The following is a 16386-nucleotide window of genomic DNA, read 5'->3' on the forward strand; positions in this document are numbered from 1 at the left end:
TATTGTTATTTATTTTCAGTTGCTGAGAATTTTATAGACTCTCTTTCATCTTTGTTCCCTTCAAAGACAAGTCTATTTTTTCTTCATTCTGAAGGCATTCATTCGGTGTGAAGCAGTGGCATGGCTCCCTGGGCAGAGAGCTGTCAGCAAGCCCAAAGTGCTGCCATGCAAACCAGGCCCACATCAAAACTTGCTACATGTCTCATGAAGCTGTCTCAGGGAGAGCCATTTTCTGAGAAAAATGTTTCCTTCTTTCCCCTTTACTTTCACCATCCATATTTTTATGGAGGAGCCCTTTTAGCACAGTATTTATTTCTGAGTCACACAAATCAGCTCCAAATCTTGGGTAGTGCCAAAAATGGGCTATTCATATTCATTCGTGCTCTTGTGCACATCTCTGCTCTCATAAAATGGAACATGTGTCTGATGAGCTTATTTACTTTCTAAATGTGTGGCAGGAAAGGATAGAAAATGTGCAGGAGATAATGGTAGAAGCACTGGAATAACATCAATAAGGCATTTGCAAATAGAAACTTCACAGTTTGCCTGATCTCTGCCAAACTCTGTGAAGTTTGGTTATAATGGTGTTGATTTTATTGTTAGGCCCTTAAAATACACAGGCAAATGCTTCAAATGCTTCTGCCAGTTAATTCCCAAAATAATGATGCTGCTCAGTACAGCGATGACTCACTCCAAGATGCCATTTGACTGGTTGCTGTTCACTTCCACAGGGAACAAAACTGCTTAGGTCGTCACCTGTACTGTCACTTAGAGCCTCTTGGGGGCCAGGGCTTTTTGAGTACCCCCATCTGCAGCAGGTTGTGTCTGCTGTGACTCATCCTGCACACAAAACTCACGGTCAGCTCCCATACCACAGCTCTGATGGATAATGCAATACAGAAAATGCTTGGGGAGCAAATTTCTCCACTCCCTGGTGCACCCATGACATAGCAACCCCTTGCAGAACGGGCAGACGACCCCAGTGACCATGGGGAGTGCTCACGATGCTGGCCTGCAGCATCTCTTTCCACATAAGAGAAAAAGGGATTATTTTCACTGTAGGATTTTGGTGCCCCCTAATAGGACCCCATACTAAAATGGAATATGCTCCCCACCCAGTTATCTTGTGTACACAAGGCAGTGGCTAAGTGATCAGTCCTGTCTTTGGCAAAAAGCAAGCAACCTAGATAAGCCTGTGTCTACCAAGTTACTACTCCTGTCCTTTCTCCAAAAATATTGAACATAATTTCAGGTTTTGCAAGTGTGTTTCTTGCCCCCATTGCTGACACTGTATCCCCGGTGTCACAAACATTCTTATATTTACGCTAAAAGTATGAGGGAATTAAAGAGCACAATTCTGAAAAATCCTTAGGGAATAATTTTGTAAATATATATTCAGTGCTATGAGTCCACTTCAACAGTAAAAAAAAAAATTTAAAAAAAAAAAAAAAGAAAGGAAAAGAGAAAAAAACTTCTCAGCTCTTCAGAAGTATTTTTATGAACCTCAGGGATGAGTCATCTCTGGCAGAGGAGATTTTAACAGGATGCAAAGGGCTGATTCCACACCGAAGCAGAGAAACCACCATTCCTTCAGTTTGATGAAGGAATCAATTCAAGGCTAATCTTTTTTTTAACTAGAACTTCCCTTACCACCACAAAGAGCCCCCAGCTCCTCATACATGACTGACAGATAGTCCTCTCTTTTTCCACATTGTGCACAGACAGTCTTGCCCATAACCTGGGCCAGGGGATGTGTAACAACAGGGACAAGAATCCTCTGCTACCTTGAGAAAGATCCAGAAGGGCTGCTTCCTTTTTCCTTTTTTCCTCCCCAGAAAAATGCATCTCCTTCAACAACCACCCTCTCCTTTCCTCACCAGGCATGGCAATTCAGTATCAGACAGAGCCATCTCTAATCTCCCACATACTTTGAATTTTACTTGCTGCCAGGGCACTAAGAGTCCCCTCTCTCTGTGTGGCAGATAAAATGAGCTCAAAGTTACACTTTCAGGGATGGAGGTCAGTTCCCTGATATATCTAGGCTGAAGCCTCTAATTACTTGAGATTTGTGCAAGTGAAAGCTGTGAATATGCTGCATTTCTAAAATCTACATATTAACATGATAACAAATGTAATGGATGCCTTCAGATGCTTGAAAGCTGAAGGCAGAAGCAAGCGTGCATACACATAAAGACGGCTTCTACATTTTTAAGCCAATTTGCTACTTGCCTAGAATTAAAAAGAGGATGACAAGTTCAGATCTGCAAAGAGTTTAATGGGAGCTAACAAAGACTAACTGTGGCTGACAGGGCAGAGATGGATGATATCTTCCCTACTGCAGATAGGATTTTTTTTTTTTTGTGGTCTTAAATCTTTTGAGTCTAAATTTTAAATTCTCTATTACTCTCTACCATTTCGATCTTTACATACAGGTTCCTGTAAGAGAGTTGCAAAAATCCTTTTGGGATCATTTTTCAATCAACAGATTAAACGAAAGACAAAGTGCTCCCAGCTATTCTTCCAATGCATCTTGCATTTCTAACAGCAGAAAGTACATTCTAGAAAAAGCCCTGGTCTTGGTGTGGGCTCAACAAAGTTTGCCAATATCTCACTCAAAACAAATTGGTAAAAGGATTTTGCTGAATGAAGATTAGAACAGTCTCACCTATTCTGGTGGAAGGACCTTTTCCAAATGCAAATCAGGAGCAGCTTTTCCATTGTTCTCAGCTGAAAGGCAGTCATGCACTTGTCTTCCCAAAAGTCCTGGCCCAGATTCGACACTGCATTGTTACCTGCATCACACAGTCAATTCGCCTGGAATGGAAGAGCAAAGATCCTTCCTAACACCAATAACACACACACTTTAAAACAAACATGTTACTAACTCCACACCTGGAGTGGGAAGGAGGGTCCTCAGTTCCTAAGCCTTCTCAGTTTTAGATCAAATTGCTACTGCTGGGGTGGAGGTAGTGTTTTTCCTACCCCAAGCACAGCTATACAGTGCCATATGAATAAACAATAGGCCAAGGCAAGAGATCAGAGAAATATAACAGTGCTCTGACACCTCAAGTTTGGATTACTTACAAACTGCATCAATTCCTGGCAAGGCTGACCTAACTTGTGATCCTGAGAGCTCGATAAATTGAATTCCACAGAGTTCACCATGTAGAGGTTTTTTGATGAAAACTTTAAAAAACAGTGTTTGGTTTTTTCCTCTCCACAGCAGTATAGTTCTAAGAGTGTTGCATAAGCATCGTGACTTCTCTTTCTGCTTTGAGACAAGTTTCTTTCCGTGCTATGCATTGAGTTCTCCTTGGGTTTTTCTGTCCATCCCAGAGGATGCTGTGTTTCCATGATGTATTATTAAAGTGTGTATGTTGTTTATGAGCTACCCTGATATCCTTCAGTAGGGAGACACAATCTAAATGTAAAATAGCATTACTGTGATAAATAAGAATTCAAAGCTGTGGCATTTTTACTGCATGTATGAGATGTGCTTGGATGCTAAAGCTATCCTCTTTTGCATGTAAAAAACTAATACTTTGTAGTTTCTTCACTGAGATCTGTAAGTACAGAAACAAAGTCTGACTTCTAAATGACTAATGTTTGCAACTGCACTGCAGACCTGAGACGCCGCCTCCGCAGCCACCTGAAAATGACTGACTGGTTCACAGCAAGCAGGATGGAATGGCAAGAAGAAGGGCCTGAAGTGGAAAACTGCCCCATCAGTTAGCAGGAAGCTTATGAGGTGCTTTGTTGATTCATAGAACAAAAAATGTGGGAACTGAGGGGAGACAGAGGCCCAAAACCTAGAATGCTTCAATCTAGGCATTCTAGTGTCATTAGCAAGGCATCTTACAGAGCGATGGATATAATTCCCTCCCTGAGAGAACTCTGTGGGGACTGTGTACAAGAGACACCAAAAGTGAGGCAGCAATGACCCCACTCTGCAGCACTCTTTTGACTTAATAGGAACAGCTGGTCAGTGAAGTGTTTGCTAGAAATTTAACAAGGCTCAAACAGTGAGAAACGCCTGCCAATAAATCAAAAAGGAGCACCAAGCTAAATGAGTTTTAATTTAAATTCGTACCTAGGGCTAACAGATGAGAGCTTCATGGCTCTTCTGCATTGCATTATCACACGCAGATCTGTGCCCACAGCAGCAGCAGCAGCTCAGGGAAGATGTTTCTGGGTGGCAGCCTGGGGTCTTGGGTTAAGTGCGTGGCCGCCATGCATCACACCAAGGGGGGCTGTGGGGAGAGGCAATGGGAAAGTTCTCACCAATGGCACAATTTCCAAGCCATTTGAACACCATGACAGCTACCTTGGCCACAAATGTTTTGGGCTCTGCTGTGCCCCATTGCTGCCACCAGCTTGATTCCATTGTTCCCTATCAGAGCAAGCCGCCATAGCAGAAAAGGCTGTGGCCATAGGGATAATGTTGCCTCAAATGATAGCTGGGGACAGCAAGGGGAAGGAAGTAAACTAAAATTTCTGTTCCCTTGCCTAAAGGAGCCCTCAGTGAAAGGCCAGCTTTCCCTGAATCCACAGAATATGGTGGGTGTGGGCAGAAGCCTCCAGAAAGTCACCTCACAGTGACCAAGGCCATCATGGGTACAGGAGGTTCATAAATCCCTCCTGCTTCCATGAGCAGTTTTCAGTCTGGTAGCAAGGGCAGATTGAGTGTCTTTGGTCCCTTGGGGGATCAGGAGAGTCATGCCGAGGGAAGCCTGGATGTTTGCTGATTGTGCCTGCTATCGCTCTGCTCTACCAGGAGCAAAGCTGACTTATTTTCAGGGAAATGCTCAGTCACACTTACTGTGACATTGGAGAGAAACTTTGTGACTGCTCATGGGCAGCTTGAGTATTCACTACAGTGGCAATTCCACTGCACACTTTGTGCCATAGCTGAGCCTGTTTGGCATCCACGCCTGCTGGTTTGTCTGAAGGGGGCTGGCAGCTGATTTCCAGCTGTGCTGCACCATGTCACATGGGCTTCTGTGCCCTGGGAAAACTGAATCTGCTGCTGAAGCAGAATTCACTTTGCCAGGAGGTCTTGTGGTGCCATCAGTGGAAATAATCACTTTTCAGGCTGTTGGGGTAATGCAAGCAGCCAGTCAAAACCACATGAACAAGAATAGCAAGTGGGATGAGAGAGCACAGCCAGGTGCCGAGGTGGCTGCCTGTGTGTCTCCATGGTGCAGGGTCCTGGAGCCAGGCACCCCCAGGAGCCTCTCCCTACCCCCCCAGCCCTCTGCCCATGGCTGGAAAGCACTGCAGAGGTACATGGACGGCACACTGTGCCTCAAAACATCATTTGTGCTGCACAAGGTGGCTTGCTTTAGATCTCACAGGGCTGCTGGATTGTCTGCTCACAGCTCATGACGCAAGATACAGGGCTGGTTGTCCCTTCATCTGGGATGTGGCATCACTGGAGACGCAAAGGAGAGAGAGAGAGAGAGGATGGGAATGGCTGAAGGATGAACTGCAAGGTGAATTTCTCTGGGCTGGCCTGTCACTGAATTCTGCATGGCTACTCTTTGCTTGAGTTGGAGAATCAGTTTGGCTGCTTGTTTTGTTTTTTCCCCAAATGAAATGAAAGATACCCAAAGTATGACTTACGACAAAGGCTGTATTTCTGGTCTACAAACAAATCTAAATAAATGCATCTATATAGAAAGAATTGTAATCACTGCCTCTTATACTCACCAATGCTCTGACTGCAAGAAACTTCAACAAACTTATTTTTGATAATGTTTTCCAGAAGTTTCAAACAAAAGAGACTGAAAATAGTGGACAAAATAAAATAAAATTTAAAAAAACCCGAACAGATATACCGGTATATTGACATTCCAGTTAGCCTTTCATACGCAAACTTCCATGCATGCACACACACATATGTACACATAAAATGGAATAGATTAGTTCTGAAGCTTTCAAAAACAGCAGCTAAACTTTTTAAAAGCCAGAGGCAGCCATATTCCCTTCAGAAAAGATCTGGTAGGAAAATATCAAAAGCAGAATGTGCAGGCTTTTAAAGAAATGTGTAGGAGCAAAACGAGCTCATTTCTGTTTTAATCCAAATTGAATCATATGTCTTATGTCAAAGCTATAAAAAACAAGGAAGGTAAAAGAGGTAATTCATGTTCTACAAACTTTAAAAAAATTTTGTGTTAAATTATTTCCTTCTCTTTACACAAAAGAATCAAAAAAAGGTATCAATTCCTAGGCAGAAAATTGCACCTCCTTCCTACCATTAAGAAGAAACTAAGGAAACACATCCTCTTCTGGTATAGTCTGTTACAGCCCCTCAGGAATCAAAGGAAGTAGGACAGTTTCCAACAATGGAGGACATGATCCTCAGATCTTTAGTAAGTGAAAAAGCATCCTGTCTGGAACTATTTGGGAGAGGAAGCTTATCCAAAGCTAGCTAATAAAATACTTTCAGTGCTCTGCAAAGGAGCTCAGTTGATCCCGAGTAAAAGCCATGGGGTGCCTGTCGGTGGGAGCACCACATCCCCTGGCCCTTTTCCCCAGCCCCGGCGGAGCAGTGTGGGGTCAGAGGAGCTGCCTGGCTGGCAGAGCTGCCAGCTGCGCCCTTGGGCACCTCTGCCATGGTGCAAGGGCCCAGCTGAGCAGGAGGCGCTGCAGAAGGAGGGCTCCCAGATGGCAGCCTGCTGCCTCTGTGGGTATGGAGTACACTGCTCTCTGCTCAGGTCTGGGGAGCCCGGGAAGGGACACCATCCAGAATGGGGCTGCATGAAGTCCCTGGGTACCAGAAGCTTCTTCCCTCTGCTTCTTCACAGAATCCTCAGATCCTACTGGAGCAAGGGCCAAATCTGTTACACAGCAAAGGGTGTGCAACAGATTTGGTTCTGAAAAATTACAGTGAGCCAGGTAGTTCTGGAAAGCACAACACACACTGCATGCACATCCTGTCTTCACAGCTCAACATGCCCAGCTGGGACAGTCAGACACCACACAAATGAGCCTGAGACTGGGCTAGGACACAAGGAGGATAAAAGACCTAAAGATGTCCAGGCAAGCTAAAAATGTTCCAGTAGCCTTGGAGCCATATTCAGCTAAAAAACCTTAGGCACTGATGCAACAAAAGGATGATGGCTGGTCCAGAGAGTATTTAGAGTGTGTAAGTTGGGCTCCTGTAGGACATAGACCTCCCACTGATATTACAGACAACTTCAGAGCACCCAAAGGGCTGAAGACTCCAGGAGGGAGCCACATCCATCCAAACAATAAAGACTCCCTGCTGCCTGCTCAGTGCTTGCCTTGGTACATGAAGCAGGACCTGCCATCTCTCCCTCCATTGCTGCAGATCAGGGTGAATCCACTCAATTCTCTTGACACATCGTTATGGAAGGTGATGTTGTTTCAATCCACCACTGGTTTTTACCTCCTTTCCTTCTCAGAGCACACTGAGAGATCTTCACAGCATGGCTTCTGAAGTGGGCCCCAGGCCACAATGGGGGCTCCTGGACACACGATCAGAAACTAATAAAAGAATAAAAATCCGTAAAAGTTCTTGCAACTACTTCCTCCAGTTTCTTGCTTTCTCATCCCACTCACTCCTGGTTCTGCAGCAATAACAGCAGCAGCAGAATTTCTGTGAACAGAATAATACTGCAGAATTCAGGCTATCTCTGGAAAATCTTCCCAAAACAGCCTGAAGTGGCCACATGATTTTAGAGAAAGTGGGAGGATATCACTTTCACTCAAAGGCCAAAATTAATTGCTTAGCTGGATCCATTAATCCTGCCTGAGCTGCACAGGTCTCCAAATCACCTGCCTCTTCTGGGAAAAAAACTATCATCACCCCAAGACGTGTTCATATCATCCTAAGAAATTATTCCATGCCTTTGCACAAATTATGTTGGCCTCTTACACCACCAAAATAGCCTTTATTTAAGAGATTTAATTAGGTTCAGAACAAACAAAAGATCTTTTGGAAGACCAGAAAACTGTATAAAATCACTACCATAAGGAGAAAGATGTTTCTGAGCTGCTCTCTCTATTTATTTTCTGCATGTGAAATCAGTCAGTCATTTTGAATGCTTGATAAAATCAAGGAACAATTAAACTAAATTGAGCTTTAATTTCAGACTGTGACATATGTCTACGGCTAAGTATTTCTTTCTGAAATGTCTGGAATTACTAACCAGCAGCACAAGCTAAGTTCAAATATCAGTCAAGGTGGCAAAAAGTTTTTCACTGATTAAAAAGCACACTATAAAAGTGTTGGAATACTTTGCACTACTCTCAGAACAGGACAAGGTCAAGCAGAATGACCAAGCTAATGAGGAATCCCACCTTTCTGTGCTAGAGGATAAATGAGCCACATTGAGGGCTGAGCCCTCAGTATTCCTGAACAGCACCAGGGCCTGTGATCCCAGCTTCCTGCACACTCAACACCACCTCCACGAGCTGCATCACTGAAGATCTGTAGAGAAACAATCCTTTATTGGCAAAGGCACAACTGCAACAATTGTTTTTAATCCCAGTGTCAAATCCAACTTTCATATCTTTTAACACCAAAACCATTTTTCTCTGCCTCTTATGTCTATGTACGTGCCTGTTACAAGGTCTGGCTCTTCTTCTCAGAGCAACTGGTGTTTCCCTGTGAACTGACCTGACAATTGGTCCTCCTGACAAAGTTTGCTCGTGGAGCAGCCTTTATTGCCACCCCACATTAGCTCTGAGTTTGACTCTGCTCCTGCATCTTTGATGGCAGGTCTAGGCTGGTCGTTAGCCTGGCACGAGCTGCTGTGCATGCATGATTTTGATCAGGTTCTTTCCTTTAAAATCCTCAGATGACCTATGAGAAGAATAAAGCCTTTCCAGATGGCTTGCAAAGGGATACTTTTTCAGGAAGGGCAGGCTGTGTTAATGACTTTTCCAAAGTTTCACCATCCTATTGCCAACAATGTCATTTCCAGAAAGTGAATCCTGTGGCAAGACAGCAAGGAAAGATGATTTTAACAACACTGCACTATCTTCTGTATATGTGGAAAGGTTGTAAAGACTCTTTGGCCACTCAAACAGTGATCCAGATGAGTTTTCTGTAGGTCCTGGATGGCTGAAGTCCTACAGAGGGGAGCTGAATGAAGATGACTTGTACTTTCTGGAAAAGTCAAGTCAATTGAGACTAAAGAGACTGAATCATTTCATTGAGACCACATGGATTCAGAAAAGGGTTTTAGTTCCATCCAAATCACAGGAAGCTACGAAGTAGGATATTACACAGACTAGGGGAAAAAATTTATATCAAACTCCTCATGAAGTTGCTCATTTGTGAAAAATCCATCCAGCTCAGTCTCTAAGGCACAATGGCTGGCCTATCAGCAAGGCATTATTCAAATCCCCTCTGTCCAGTGACAGCTCTATCACAGCAGAGGAGGTGTTAGATGTCTTACTAGAGGTTGGCAGAGCAACTTACACAGGGAACCGTGAGTCCCTCTCAGCCCTAAGGAACACTGATGTCTAGAACAATAAAATCTCCTTTTCTCAGTGATGACTTTGAGAGAAACATCACCTATGAAGCTGATTAAGATACAGCTCTGGTACAATAAAGCCTTCTAATGTCTATTTCCATCTACCTTTGAAGTGCAGGCTGCTACACAGAGGCAACTAAATGTCCTAGTTTAACCTCTTACGTGGTTATCAAATCAAAAGGAAGAAAAGTGAGAAATTCAGCAAATCAAAGGTTTCACAAGAGGGTTCAGGAACTTCAAAACAGCCTCTTCTCACATGCAACAGTTGCATAGGAGAGCAGAGGGAAGAAATGGTGTGTTCAGCTCTCCAGTCAATTTAGGACTTATTCCTGTAACTTTCTAACACAATTTTCGATTATAACAAAACTTAATCCACTTCACAGGAGTGACTTATTACCAGTTCTGTTTACAACACAGAGTGCCAAGCAAAAAACCTTCTGCAATAATGAAAGTTACCAACTCAAACAAAATCTCTTGAGAGCAGGACTCTCTTTTTTTCTATTGTTTATTTCTTGGAAAGATATAGAAATGCTATTTGTATGATTAGCTACCCAAGTAAATCAGTGAACAGCATATGAATAGGATTCACTTGCAAAATGAAGGCAGAGCCAGACCCATGGAATATGTCAAAAGGGAGTTTAATTATGCCCTGTTTTTAATGAGTGACAAAACCATGCCATGAAATCCATAACTGAGGTATTAGAGAAATTTGCGACTTGGTAAAGTTGAAATACATATTTAATTCTGCAGTATACACAGACATGGCTGAGAAATTACCCAAAATTTTCTCTAAGAAATATCAAAGCAGTTAATTTCAATCACATTTTGCTGGGGCTGATATCCTCTTTTGTTTTCAGAAAGTTTAGGGAATTAACAATGGTCTTGGCAAACATTCTGACAAGTTAGTATGCAGTCCTTCCAGCTATAACAAGTATGCTTATTCCCTGGATCTCAGTGTACACATCATTCTCTCTGCCCACCAGCATTTTGGAGCAGAGCCCTGTGTGTTGAGGAAGTTACAGCAATAGAAAACACTACCCCCATATCCAGTCACATGGATGTCATGAAGCTGAATTCTTCTTTAACCAGGAGAATAGAGGAGGAACCAAGAAATGCTAGACCAGCTCAACTGAATGTCTGTGAGCTGCTTCTGATCCTGCCTGGATACAACATCCTGAACTTAGTTGATTCATCTTCCCTTATAAACAGGAGCCATCAAGCCACCTTGGTTGTGACAGTCTTCCATCCTTCAAACATTGAAGCCCCAGTCCAAAACATGGCTACAGGTCTTACCTTCACATCACTGTGTTTTGATTTTAGATGGATTACTACACCTGGAGCAATTGATTTTTCTTTGATACTGAGCAAAACAGAAACAGGCAGACTTTGCAAGCTGCCAGAAGCTTTGAGTTCCCATTTAGAGAACGTCAGATGAGGAAATGATTTAGGCATCACAGACATGAAGGAATGAGACTGGGTTCCTATTTGGGAAATTACACTGCTTTAAATATAAGGCTGAGATTGGAGATATTTTTTGCAAAATAATTTTCTAATTACTCCAGGCTTTATACACTTGTGGGTTCTTCAGTCCTTGCATCCTTGGGAAAATGCAGGAAAAGATTTGAGGTTGTTGTGGAGGGTAGTTTTGTACTCTGTCACAGGATCATGGCTCAGCAGAGAAGCTGTAGGTTTTGCCACGGAATGGCATTCCAAATTGCAGCTCCACTGAGTTTTTATCCCCACTGCAAAACAGGACAAGAACCATCTTTCAGGAGTATAATCCAATGTCAGAGAATACCTATGTGACCCCAGAAGGGAGGGTACTTCAGAAACACAGAATGTTATTTTAAGCATTATTGCCAATGAATGCATTTGTGACACCAATTAAAAGCTTCTAAAAGACCACCTGCTTGTAGAACTTTGAGGTGAAATGGACATTGACAATGGGCTTCTATAGATGCTGTCTTTTCAGATTTAATCTATATGTGCTGTATGTGCACAAGACACTGCACAGCAGCCATTCACTCATGTTAGAAAGTAATTGTGGTATTCTGGATGATGATTTGTTGATTAGTTAATTGCTGTCACTGAACATACTGTATGTACATTAGCTGTCCTGTTCTAATGAGAAACAGAACTCTTTAATGTTCCTCTTCTGACATATTTTCATTTTTAATATGCAATTAAAAAATTACAAATGCAACCCTCAGAAGAGGTTGGACTAGACAGTCTCTGGAGGTGTCTTCCAATTTTAGCTATTCTGTGACTTTGTGAAAATATCTTGGAGTATTTAAACAGCATCAGGGGGAATATCATCACCTGTATGTGAACAGGTACTTGAGACACCAACATGGCTGGTAGCACAAATGAGACTGAAGTGAGTTGCTTTTATCTCACACTGCTGCAGAAATACCTTCATTACAAAATGTGAACGTGAGAGCTCACTGAGTGCCATTTCAGATAGGTGCTTGTTCCATGTAATGTGTAAATACTTCTAAAAAGCAGGTATCAAAGGCCATTATCTGGCTACATTTCAGCTGTTCACATCTTTCTGCACCTTACTCAACACCAGTATCTCTCTGTAAAGGACTGAAAGAAAATTCCACATTGCCATCAAAAAGAGTGCAAGGCTGGGCCTTGGACATACGTATCCCTGGGGATACATTGCTGCCTGACCTTGTGAGCCCTTGGGCTTGTGTGACCTGTCATCACAATGGTGGTGGCACAAATTGAGGTCTGCATCTGTAAGTTTAGGCTTGGTGTTCCATTTGGCATGATTGATGCTGACGTCCTGCTCTACAAAAGAAATAAAAAAAATTATCCCCCTCTCCCCTGTATTTTCATGAGGATCACATCTACCTGAAAGTTACCTTGGTTGTTGCTTACCCAGATTTTTGCTGTGCTGTAACTTTCTGTTAACATGATCATCTGTATTTCATGGAGTTTGTTCTGAATAAGCCTGAACAAAACCGTCCATTATACCTGCTAAACAAAATTTGTGTCACAAATCAAACAAAAGTTTGATTTGTGACACAAAATGGCTTAGCTGGCATCCCAAGCCTAGCACAATACATGCAAGCTTGTGTTGTAGGTCACCTACAGATTGCCCGCCTGAATGTCAAAATTAATTTTGTCACTAAAGTACCTGCAGCTGGGCACAATGGAGGTGATGTGACACTCTGATACCATTTATTTTAACGAACAACAGGCACTCTTTGAATGTGAATTGAGTTCCATTGCCACTTAGAATCTATATAGCAACTTGAAAACAAGAACTTTAGCACTTCCACTCTCTGGGCTGAAGCAATTTGCACAGAGTATTGCAAGCTATTTTCAAGGCTCATCTAACAAAGCTGAAAAAAGTCAGTTTATGCGAAGTGCAGAAAAGAATTTCCTGAATTCTACCTGCTGACTGTTGTACTGAAGAGCACATAGTGTTTGTGGATAATCTGGATGTTGCATTGCCATTGCTGATCACCATTTCCCCCACAGACTAGCTGGCCAGCATCTAGCAAGTGAAGAATCCTCACATGCTTTTTGTAGCACAACAAACCTGGACTTGATGATCTGAGAGGTCCTAAAAAAACCATTTTAATAGTTTTATGATTCTAAGGCACATCACAAGAGGTGACAACCCCTTCAGCTGTCAGTCCATTTGCTTTAGTGCAGTAGAGAGAGGATAAAGGACCAGAACCAGTTCACTCGGGAAATGAAGCCCTGCTGCTGTGAGGGGAGAGGAACCCATAGTAAGAAATTACTTCTCAAGAAAAGAGCATAATTGTGAGACATTTTGTAGTTGTAATGCCTCACGGATAGATTTGAATTTGCATATTACACACTAACCAGTCCCTTGTGCATCATTTAAGCTCTCTTCATACAGGCAATGCTCTGTCAGTTTTCATAATCCAGCTGCTTGTACAGGAATTGTTCTGTTTTCCCTCTTGAACCTGTATGTGAAAGCAGAAACATTCTGTGCTCACAACTGGCTTTGTGGAATAGGTATTTTTGTCAAATCTCCACAAACTCAGAAAATATTTTGCCTGTGGATTGAACAGGGGTTGCCACATAATGCAGCAAATTTTGAATTTCATGATCAGTGAAAGCTGATCTATTTCCTCCTTGAAGCTATCATTAGCAGATGTTGCAGGCATTTGGTGTCTGCTGCACAGTGCTCCACAGAGACACAGGTACATAGGCTCAACTCTTTTCTCCATCAGTAGGGTGAGGAGTCCCAGTGTCACATGCTGCTGTTCTCATTCCATTTCTGCAAGCCTCATGATCACTCCCTGTTCCTTCACAGCTCTGGGGCAGCATGACCAAACCTTAACGAGTGTGTCTGTAATTTTCTGTGAAGCATCAAGAAGCCTCAGTGGCACAGACAGATTTCAAAAAGACAACAGTTATTATCCACAAACCCATAAGGCCTTAGTACTTGCACAGCCACTCTGTGTCAGGGGCTTTGTGGCTCCTGTAAATTGAAGATAGAAGAGTTACAGGAGTTGGTAACTACAAAGTTGTAGCTGAAAGTGACCTCCTCTTGCTTCAAACCTGTGTGCCTGCATACCTGCTACTGATGGACTGCCAGCCCATTTCCACCAGTCAGGATGACCCAGCCATGCACTTCACCTCTCGCTGGAGCTAAACAGCCTCTCCTGATCCGCTGGGATCAATTTGCCTTCCCTGCTGATACAATGGTGCCCTTGAGGGAAAGGAAGAGGGGTATTTTGCCACTCCATTAGACCAAAGCACCTCCTTCAGACACCTGTGCCTTTCTCTAAAGTCTCCAGCCCCAGTCCAGGGTACTGAAGAGCATTACCAAGCCATGCAGTCCAAAGCTGTGCGGGGGGGAAATACACAAAAGCCTGTCAGTAACCAAATGTCTTGGCTCACCTCCATGGGGCAAGTTTTGTAAGCCCATGATGGAAAAAGCCAATTTGTACTTTTACTTCTACAAATGCTGGAGGAGATTGGACTGGAAAGGAGGGTACAACACCAGGCTTTTCCCTAATGCAGTCACACTGCTCTCACTGTGCCTGGGGGGCTGCACCAGGCAGCTCATCCCACATGGAGGGAGAGTCCAGCACTGCTTCTAATGGGTGCACAAGGCTCAGCAACAGGAAGTCACCATCCTCATTTAGCTACATGCACTTTTGAAAAGTGACTTGGCTGTGACACCAGAACCAAAGGAAGTTGTGTTTTTCTGCTTGACGTTTGTAAGAGGAAGCCAAAGGCCAGCTGCTGGTTACACTGGCTGGCACAGGCTCCTCTTGGTTTCAGGGATAAAACACACAGATTTGATGAAAGCAGCAAATGGTGAAATGCACAAAGCCAACTATGACTGCTTCAAACTACAGCATTTACCTGCTGTAGATTATTTTTGCAGAATAGCAGCAGGTCACTGACTCACACGGGTAAGTATTACCTGGCAGCAGAATTGTCATTGATTTCATACGATTGATTTCTCAGCCAAAGAGTTACATACTAAATCTTTTCTGTTAAAAGAACAAACTGCCATGGCAGGAGAAAGTAAATTATTCTGGAAGACCACAGCTGAAAGACCAGAAAATCTTTCAGAGACGTTTTTCACTGCCTGATGGAGGAAAGAGACTTGTTTTGCTCCTTAGTGCTTTCCAAGCAGTTATTTTATGGGTCTCAAACCTCCATGTTGTCAAACCAGAATTCTTCATTAAAAAGATCTTGCATTCAATAGTCATCAACCCAACCAAAGGAGATTGTAAGTACTAAAATATACAATGAAACAGGACTGACTGCCAAGCAAACTAACGGGGAATTCAAACCAAGATTGTTTTTCTATTCTTATCTTACCTCATTATAAGACAGAGCTTTTGTTCACCCTGGAAAGAGACATGTTTCTGGTTTTGCACTCCTGTGCCAGTCTGAATGTGTCCCCTTGTTCCTGCAATGCCTGGCCTTTTAGTAGACTTGCTTTTTTCCTGGTCCAGTTCATCAGAAATACTACATAGCCATGTTTGTGGCCCATTTATGAGGCTTCTTAATCTGGAGTTCACCAAAACAGCATTTGGCAAAGACAGCTGCCTGGAATTTATTCTTTTACCTCTCTAGTGCTGGAGTCTGCTCAGTTCTTTCTCTGAAATTAATACATACACAGGTAAAATGTGTGTATTCCTATTGGCAGGATATAAGGTAAGAGGAAAATGAAACATGGAACCCTGGCCCCACATTCCCCAACTTGAGAGTCCAATTTGCCCTTGCTATGCAGCCAGGGTAGGCAGCAGGAAGGCCAAGGCCATACCCAGCTGCTGCAATAGTAAAATCTGCACAAGGAGCTCTACTGGCTCTGCACATGGGTTTATATAGCATGGATTTACCTAAAAAGGGCTCAAAAGAGTCTCCATGCTCCTGTGCTCTTATGCAGAGATGTGTCTCACATTCACTGTGCTACTCCCAGTGATCTGGGAGCATGCTCATGCCCAAGGATGTAATTGTACTCCCAAGCTTTTGGAGCTCAGGAATGGCATGGCTGTTAGAAGAAAAAGGTCTTACTGTAACTCTGCTCTTTTAGCACCTCACCACAAACACGCTGGCTCTTGGTCCTCCCTCATTGCTGCCAGCCCTCTCTCTTGGCACTGTACCTGAGTCTCATGGCTTCAGGGTTGCTCCTCACCCCCCACACCAGCTCTTGCTCCTTCCCTTGTTCTGCTTCCCCCACTCACCAACTTCTCTTCCTGTGTAAATGCCGCTTTTCTCAGTGTCACTGATGTCTGCTCTGCTCTCATCTTTCCACTGGAGTTCCCTACTCATTGTGCCATCTCACTATTATTCTGCATCTTCCCTTCCTCTTCCGTACACGATAGGATCAGTCCTGGCTGCCTTTCATGCCCCTTCCTCCCCAGGACCA

The 16386-nt window shown here is 43.3% G+C and overlaps 1 long non-coding RNA gene across 3 annotated transcripts in view; it reads left to right on the top strand.

Annotated features, from left to right (window-relative positions):
• The window catches only part of LOC121469576 (uncharacterized), a 117658-nt gene that overhangs the window by 92096 nt on the left and 9176 nt on the right, over positions 1 to 16386 (top strand). For 2 of the 3 annotated variants that reach the window (XR_012054953.1, XR_003959214.4), the window contains one exon: positions 3624 to 3748. The exons of the other annotated variant lie outside the window; for it this stretch is intronic. This is a non-coding gene — a long non-coding RNA (uncharacterized lncRNA). The remainder of the gene's footprint in view (positions 1 to 3623; positions 3749 to 16386) is intronic. 3 annotated transcript variants of the gene reach the window in all.

The sequence above is a fragment of the Taeniopygia guttata genome, chromosome 3, assembly GCF_048771995.1.
Source record: "Taeniopygia guttata chromosome 3, bTaeGut7.mat, whole genome shotgun sequence".
NCBI classification, from domain to species: domain Eukaryota; kingdom Metazoa; phylum Chordata; class Aves; order Passeriformes; family Estrildidae; genus Taeniopygia; species Taeniopygia guttata.